Source organism: Passer domesticus, chromosome 2 (assembly GCF_036417665.1).
Source record: "Passer domesticus isolate bPasDom1 chromosome 2, bPasDom1.hap1, whole genome shotgun sequence".
In the NCBI taxonomy this organism is placed as follows: Eukaryota; Metazoa; Chordata; class Aves; order Passeriformes; family Passeridae; genus Passer; species Passer domesticus.
This window is the reverse complement of record NC_087475.1, coordinates 70,894,263-70,902,534: the sequence shown is the minus strand read 5'-3', so window position 1 is coordinate 70,902,534 and position 8,272 is coordinate 70,894,263. Positions and strand designations below refer to the sequence as shown.

Genomic DNA, 8,272 nt, shown 5'->3' with positions numbered 1-8,272 from the left:
CATGTTCCAGTCTCTGATTCATGGGCATAATGGAGACAAATGTAGTTTTCTTTCAGACCCCGTGAGAGAAAAAATTGCAAAACTGAGCTGAAGAGAAAGAATATAATCATGAGTGCTTTGTTCTGTGCCAGTGAATGTCCTTCAACTCAGCAGTGCTGTTAAATTGCTACTTTCCAAAGAAAAGTATCTTTAAAATCATCTGTGTATCCTGTGCAAATTTTGCCCTTCTTCTTAATTTCTACTTTTTATTTTTTAGATTTATAGATTGTAGGATTTTTGCCCCATGGTTTACAAAGTACCTTATCATAATTTTTTGAAAAACAACTGTTTAAAAAAAATCCAACTTTACTGTGTAAGCAGGTTGCTCCTGGTGTATAATCTGGTGTGTGTCTGCATGTATTTATATCCTCATGTAATGGGTCTATAATGGTATGTAAAGGTGTTCTACTGTTAGATGGACAACAATTCTTCTTTTTATGAAGAATAACACTGGTCATACTTTGGTTGAGGGGACCAAGAGGACCCAGCAAGGACAATGCTGTCATTCATGATGAGCTCTCTTCTGAAACGTTTTGCAGTAGAAATTTTCCAAGCGTGGTGATGGCAGCCAGTCTGCCAGTTACAGCAGACACCTGCTGCCAGCCTGAAGCACCTGAGGCAGCCAGCAAAAGGGCAGCAAGCCCTGCTGAGGGACAGGGAAATCTGCGAGGAATGCCAGATCAGGTCCCTTGTAATCAAGGGCCCTTTCCTTCCTTTGTCAGGATCTTGACAGGCAATCTGATTTCAGCGTGAGTTTCCTCCATCCCAAGCCAGTGTCAATAGAACAGCAAATGGATCAACTGTGAATGGAGACCACAAAACTCACGGGTAATAGCAGATAACACTCCTTGACCTTCCCACTCATAAAGTTGCATTGCTTCCTCCTCCACAGTGAAGATTATTTTTTATGTAGTATTTACATTAGTTTATATGGCTACATCCTCAAAACCTTTATTCAGATATGTAAGGTCCTGCCAGAGGCCAGGTGTGGGTTTGCAAAGGCAGTGGGAGATGTGGCCCCCAGTTAACACAGCCAGCTCTGGTTTGTGCTCTTGCTCATGAGCTCAGGAGAGAGACTGGAAGGCTGCAAGGAAAATAAATGCCCAGTTCTCAGACAATGTCTGGGGACTTGGGTGAATTCAACTCTGGGAAAGACCTCTTCATTTAGCTTAAGCACAGCGAGTTGGGGGAGCAGGAAAGCAGCTGAACCCAATTTCAGCATCAGAATATCTTATGCACATAGTTAAAGTCTTCATTTGTGTGCATATGAAAGAGGAAGATCAGAGCTGAAGGAGCAATCACTGAAATTAGGACTCCAGTTTTCCAGGTGCTTACGCCAGCTGATAAAAAACAATGCTTCTGAAAACAAGGGCTGATGTTGGTGTAACACTGGAGGGAAAAACATGCTTTCCAAATGAATTTCCTTTTATTCTGTGCTCATCTGTTGCAGGAATATCAGGAAATTTCTTTAATCTGAAGAAATAAATTAAGCACTGTAAACATTTCCCCTTTTAAATAACCATTCTACTAGGGACCTGATTTTTTTAAACTCTGCTGACTGGTTTATCTCTGAGGAGATAAATGGTTTAACTTGCTTTATTCTGTTACTTAGATTAATTAGCTAGTGTTTACATGGCTCACTAAAATATGTAGAGCTCTATAAATGTTCATACCCTTCAAATAAAAATGGCTCTGGGATCTTCCTGAAAGCCAGGTTTTAAACCTTGCATTATCTAATGCTAGGGAGCTATGAGTAACAGCCTCTTCCTTCCTTCCACAGCACTGCTTGTGTTTTCCTTTGCTGCCTGTATTTCACATTTTTCAGCTTCTTCTTAGCAACACATTTTCAAGGCAACAGTGCCTACACTTTTGTCAGTAAGCCTCAATATTCATCACACAGAGACACAACCACACAGTTTTGGGTTTAGCTGCAAATGCATGAAGAGAAGCAGTCTCACCTGCAGCACAGCTGGGCTCTGCTTAGAGCAGATGTCTGCAACAGGTCAAAAAAGTCACTCCTATGATGCCAGAAGATTTTTACTTTTTATATATTTTTCACATATCTGTAGCTCTGTAGACTATTATTATATATAGTTTCTTAAGCTAACTCCAGTATTTTGCTAGACAAACACATTCCTGGAATCCTATTCTAATCTTGCTTCTTCTGTGAAGCAAGGCCATGTCACTTTTCCATGGGTTTAGACATAAACAGTGTGGGGCTAGAAGCAATGTGGGAGGCTTCAGCAGGGGGCCAGACCAAGAGGGGAATTTCTTCATTAACTGTACTTCTAACTGGGGATTCTTGTCAGTTATGATAATTTCCTAAACTTATGAAAATTCCAAAGCTCTTTGTCATGGGGGCACTCTGCCACAAGTGCACCTGAAGGACCTTCAATAAATGGTAACTGCTTTTTATCATTTTAATCTTGTTTGGCTTGTGATTTTAAGGCAGAAAAGGCATCACCCAAAGAAGGCTCTTTCCCCTCTAAAATGCTCAGGTGACCTAGAACTGTATTTTGTATTCTTCTCCCTTCTTAGGTACCCTGACTACCTGCACAGCAGGCAATACAGACTTCTGGGAAGATGCAGATGTGGATTGAAACTTGTTGAGGCAGGGACTGGACTCACTTCTCCATCCTCAGGGTGTGCGCTAGCCACAGAGCTGGGCAGGAAAACCCAGGGAAAGTATTAGAGGAAGGGGCTGTGAGGGCTCTGTCTGTAGTTCATTAATTCTGGTGTCACCAGCACATGGGGTCTGCAAAATCACCCTGAGCAGCAGATGTCACCTCTAGCTCTAGGGGGGAAAAAAGGGACTCTGATTTGTGTCAGTTTTTATAGCTATATGTTTCAGTGATGGACATTAAAGAAGAAGGTCACTGTTCCAAGGACTGTGCTAAGAATCTAGGGGGACCTGAAGTTAGGATCCAGGCTGCCACATTAAATGAACACCAGACCCCACATATCTGGAGACTTTTCCATGTATAACCAAGGCTCTATGTGATAATAAGACAAATACTTAAATTTTGCATTGTCCTGTACCTGCCAGCACAGACTCTTTGCAGTTCACTGCACACAGCTGGATACTGCACAGTGGCTTAAGTCTTTGACTCAGGCTGTGACCATTGCTTGGTTCAAGGGAGACACAGAAGTGTGGTTTTTTAGTCTAAGGATATGTCCAGCCCTTCCAACATTTCAGACATCTCCCTCCAGGGATTCAGCAGGCAGCGTCCTGTGTTCAGTACACAGAATTTTGCACTTGTTATCAGCTGTTTGAGAACGTTTTGTTTCTGTAGGTATGAGAATTTGCTCGGTCTCTGGTGCTGCAGATTTTTCACCTTCCACTCTCTGGTCCCAGCTTGTGTCTGTTTGCTCTGAATCCACCTCAGTGGGATACAAATGCCTCCAAAGATTTCCCCTGAGCTTAATGATTGGCACATGTTGGCCTTACTTAGCATTTACACAGTGCTATTGACAGGTGACAAGGCATATTACTTTATGGCTGGAAAGATATGGAGAAAGCTGACAAAGGTGAACAAAGGTACAGAAAGGCTTCTGTGTGTGGAAAAAAAAAAAACAACAGGTAGAGAGAACTCTTTAGCTCCCCAAAAGACAGGAAGTTATTCTGGCAGGTTATAAATTACAAACAACAGGAAGAAGGTGAAGAAACGACCCATCAGTCTTTTCTAATATGGGAGCAACTCATACAAAACTAGCAGGCCGCAATTTCAAGGAAAACAAAATGAGATTTATTTTTATACAGTGTAGAATTTATGGAGTTGCACAGCATTTAGATCTGTGATGTTCTCTGTGAGAGGACTTCATGGATGTAAGGTAAATGTGCATGGGTTCACATATGTTTTGGACATCCTCAAGGAGATGAAATTCACTGGGGTGTCTTAGGTCCCTAAGCCATAGATCACTGTGCAATAGAGCAGGTATTTTTGAAATTTCTCAATACACTTGCTTGGTGCTTCTACTTTCCCTTGAACCACTTTTGTTGTTTTTTTCTGCCAGAGATGATCATCAACACAACTTCAACAAGACTAAAATAGCCTCCTCTTCTCTTCAGCCATCTGCTGGGGACAGGGTCCTGGGTTGGCTTGGTAAGGCTGCTCCTATGACCTCACCATCATCCTTGTGCCATCCTGGTTTAGTGACTAGCAGGGCTCTTCCAAATACTTTGAGAACTGCTCGAGAGCTGGATCAGGTAACTCCCATCATACTCCAGCTGCTGGATTTACACACAGTAGTTGCAAATAATCACACAGTTGAACAGGGGACTGAGATGCACTCTTGGAGCTGCTCTGCTGCCAAGGGTCTGGCAGTGCTCCTTGAACTCAGGAATGCTGAGGATTAGGAGGAGGAATGCAACCCCATCAACCTGCCCTTCCACTTCTTCACCTCAGGAAAACAAAGGGTGAGTTTCTTTTTGAAAAGTGGCCATTTCATCTTTGCCACTTGATCGCCTGTTTTTCCCTTTCCTTCTTTCCCATTTTCCCTGAAAGTAAGCAAATCCTTGCAATGCCACCAAAATGTCAGCAACTCTTTAGCATTTTACCCTCACAGCAGCCTCTGAGCACAAAACTCCCAATCATTAAAGGCACTGGATCCTGGCCCCTGGTCCTGGCTCCACAGTCCCACTATTTAATACAAGTGATCAGTTGTAATCACTGTGGTGCCCAAGCAGCCCCAGCGCAGCTCCCAGAGCTGCACAGCAAACTGTGGCAAACGAGTGTAGCAAAAGCAAGAATGGGTACTCCTGCTAAATATGGGGCTTGTGGCAGCAGCTACAGCTCAGGGGGACCATGGAGGCTGACTATACCACGGAGAACTGGGCAGGAGGATGAGAGACATAAAAAGAGCTGTGTGCTGGGTGACCCAGAAGGATGAGGCCAGAGCAGAGATTGCCATGGTGATGCAGCTCAGAGGGGCCCTGCCTGCAGTCAGTCCCCCAGCATGGCAAGGTGCCTCAGCACCAGTGCTGAGTGCTTTGACTGGACCATGGGGGCACAGACATGCTGAGCTGGACAGAGACCAGACCTATTTGAAGGGGTATAAGTTCCCTTCAGCCGTGGTACAGGGGACACCTGGCCTGTAAAACAGTTCCCATTCATTCACCTGGGCATCACCTGTCAGGAGCAGCGAGACACGGCTGTGGAGCTGGGTTTGCTGCCTTAGGATTTGCTATTGTTTGCAGTGCTGACCACCCAGCAGCACTCATGCCCTGTCCAGCAGAGCCATCAGCAGCATTGCCTTGCTACAGGGTGATGCTGCTTTCTGTTCCTCTGGACCAGTGTGCTGCATTTCACCCTGACTGAGCTGGGGTTAACCCGGCAAAGGAGGCAAAGTGGTTGTGGGACACATTTGGAGCTGCTTCAGGAACTGTGCTCTGCCCTGTGCCTCCCACAGCCCGCTTGCCTACAGACCTGCCTTGTGATGATTCCAGCATCAATGGCAATAAGCCTGGCTCCAGCTCTGCTTTTGTCTGGAGGGTTCACAAGAGCTCTCACTTGTGCTGGTTCCTCAGTGTCTGACAAGCCACAAGCTCAGCTACAGCTGTTTGCTCAGAAAAGTTGCTTAAAAGGGTCCTTGTCTCTGTCTGGCTATATGCACTTCCATGACTTTTATAGAGACACAATTTTCTTTGAAAGCTCTGTCCCTCTGCCAGGTCAGACTGAACTCAGCCAACATTTTACGCTCACCATGGAGGGGACACTGCCAGCTCAACCTCTCTGTGTGCTCAGACCAAAGAAGGAAATAAGTAGTTACCAACAATTAACTTCCCATCTTGGAGGGCACGTGAAGAAAAGCCCAATATGGGTCTGCTCCAATTAGATACCATCCATGGGGTCATTTATAGGACAATGGTTAACAGTTTTAAACTAAAAGAGGGAAATTCAGGCCAAATATAAAGAAGAAATTCTCAGCTGTGAGAGGTGAGGCACTGGAACAAGTCATGTCACAAACTCCTGTGGTTCCTGTGCAGAGGGCCCTGGCATCACTGCTCACACCCAGCCTGGTGCACAGCGAGGTTTTGCTGCAGAGAAATTTACTTTTGAAAATAACACACTTTCCCCAGCACAGTGATGACTCCAGGGAAATTATAGAATCCATATGTATGTCAACTGCAGGCCATTGAAAAACAGGTGAGACAAAATTGTGTCAGAAGGCAGACAAGCCATTCTATCCAAGCAGACAAATTACACTAATTAATCTACTTCAGCTTATTATTCTTGATCTCTGATTGATAAAAAGCAAAAATCTTCACTTTTTTTTTCATAAAGGGACATAAAAATATCTGATACCACCTTTTTCTATTTGACTTTGACTTGAGGAAATCATGATCATGCTGGGAACTTTTCTATTAATTCTATCAGTGCTTGGAAACCAAATACCCTGAGGACTTAAAAATGCCATCATTGGGCAGGCTAAATAGGTAAACATGTATTCATGAACCAGAGAGCTGGTAGGATGCATTGGGTAGAAAAGTCTTTAAGGGAGAGTCTCCTTAATAAAAGACAATTATAACAATATGTGACCATAGCAACAGCAAAGCTGCATGCAGAAAGGAAGAGGCAAATATTCCCTTTAGCAGATGGATGTCTCTCCTGTCTCCCATTGAAATTATATGCTGAAAGGCTAACATCAAAGATTTGTTCAGAAAATTGTTATCTCTGAATGCTCTGTGCATACACCACTCCCCTGAGCCTCGGGAAAACCTTTTTTTTTTTTTTTTTTTTTCATTTTACAGTGCAAATGCTGTTTCATGGGATGGATTTGGAACAGTTTTTAGAGAGCAAACCTGGAAAATCTACAGAACAGCAACATTCTCTCCTGCTGGATCTCCTTTGGCAATAAAGTTGGATCTCCCCGCCATCCCTGATCTGATCCCTGCATTTCACTCCTTCAAGTAGTTTGGCACCTCTAAGCTGGTGTAAAAAGAGGAAGATTATGAAAACAAGGAAACAGAATTCTTTGAGAAATCAATAAACAGTTGCTTGTTTTTGTCCGTGCTGCATTTGTTCATCTTGGAGTGACAGAGGGCACAGGAGTCTCCCTTCCCTCTAAGAAGCAGAGCCACCAAGCAGAAAAAAACCCACCCCACTGGCAAGAGGAGGTCCTGACAGCCTTTGATTTTACTATTTACTCTTCCCTTTCGATTCCCTGCATGAAGTATTTCCAGGTGACCCTGTGTGAGTCAATAAATAATATATCATCCCCAGGTGAAAAAAACCTGGCTACGTCAAAGGCGCCTCTCAGTCTGAGGCTGGCTGCAGTTTATCTCTTACCTTCAACGGGCAGTTTGGAAACATTACGACAATCAGATAACCAGGAATGAATAAGCACTTCGATGGCTCAGTATCTCGCTCCACAAGTGACAATAAAAAGCTCATAACTTTTCCAGTGGCACATTTGTGTGTGCAGCAGGCAGGGGAGGCAGAGTGTCAGGGGCTGCTGAAGCCAGAGGTGCGGCACGCGCTGCTCACCCATGGGTCACACATCTGCTGCTTAAAGAAGAACCCACAAGCACAGGCCTCCACAAAATGTTTAGGTCTCCCCTGCAGAGCTGCAGACTGTGCTTCTACACAGCCTAAAGCTGCTTTTCCTGGGACCTCATTAGACTGCAGACAAAAAGGGCTCCCTTGCTCTTATCCTTCTGCAAGTAGAAAAAATGGAAGTGATGTACAGGTGTGGCAGGACAAGGTTAGAATCCACAATTTGTGAGCCTTTCCCCATGTCCTGATCTTGTCCCTTCATTTGATCAGCCTGACTTCCAACGGGATGTACAGCAGACGTTTTTATAAAACCTCAGGGGAAATGAGGCATGTCTGTTTCTAATGGCAGTGGGAGGTGGCGAGGTGCAGCAGGCTGTGTCCCTGATGTGAACAATGGAGCAGGTCTGCAGCAGCTCTGCCGGTGCTGACTTTAATTTGCCTCTGAGTGCACATGTGCTGCACACAGACAGCAAGATGGGAAGTAGAGGGGATGGAAATCTTACTACTCTCCAAGAAGTCTTCAGGATTGTGCAGGATGTGACTTCGGACAATTTTTCTGTGGTGGGAATTTCGTTAACACCTTTTGGGTGTTAATTATTAATTGTATTGCTAATTCTGCGCTAACTTTCCATCATTGTGCATATTCTGCAAGCACAGATATTATTTTCCAAGGTTTTTCAAGATTTCCTACCCTTTTCAGGCTTGAGGGAGTAGGAGAGGTTAATCACTGCTTGGGC

At 44.3% G+C, this 8,272-nt stretch overlaps 1 long non-coding RNA gene across 2 annotated transcripts; it reads left to right on the top strand.

The window, feature by feature from the left end:
* The first annotated feature begins 1,563 nt into the window (after window positions 1-1,563).
* On the top strand, window positions 1,564-7,053 carry LOC135295505 (uncharacterized). Of its 2 annotated transcripts, none has more exons than XR_010357626.1 (3): window positions 1,564-2,440; window positions 4,054-4,456; window positions 6,791-7,053. It is a non-coding gene; the product is annotated as an uncharacterized LOC135295505 (long non-coding RNA). The 2 variants fall into 2 exon arrangements; XR_010357625.1 differs by lacking the exon at window positions 1,564-2,440 and adding an exon at window positions 3,722-3,870.
* The last annotated feature ends 1,219 nt before the right edge of the window (window positions 7,054-8,272 follow it).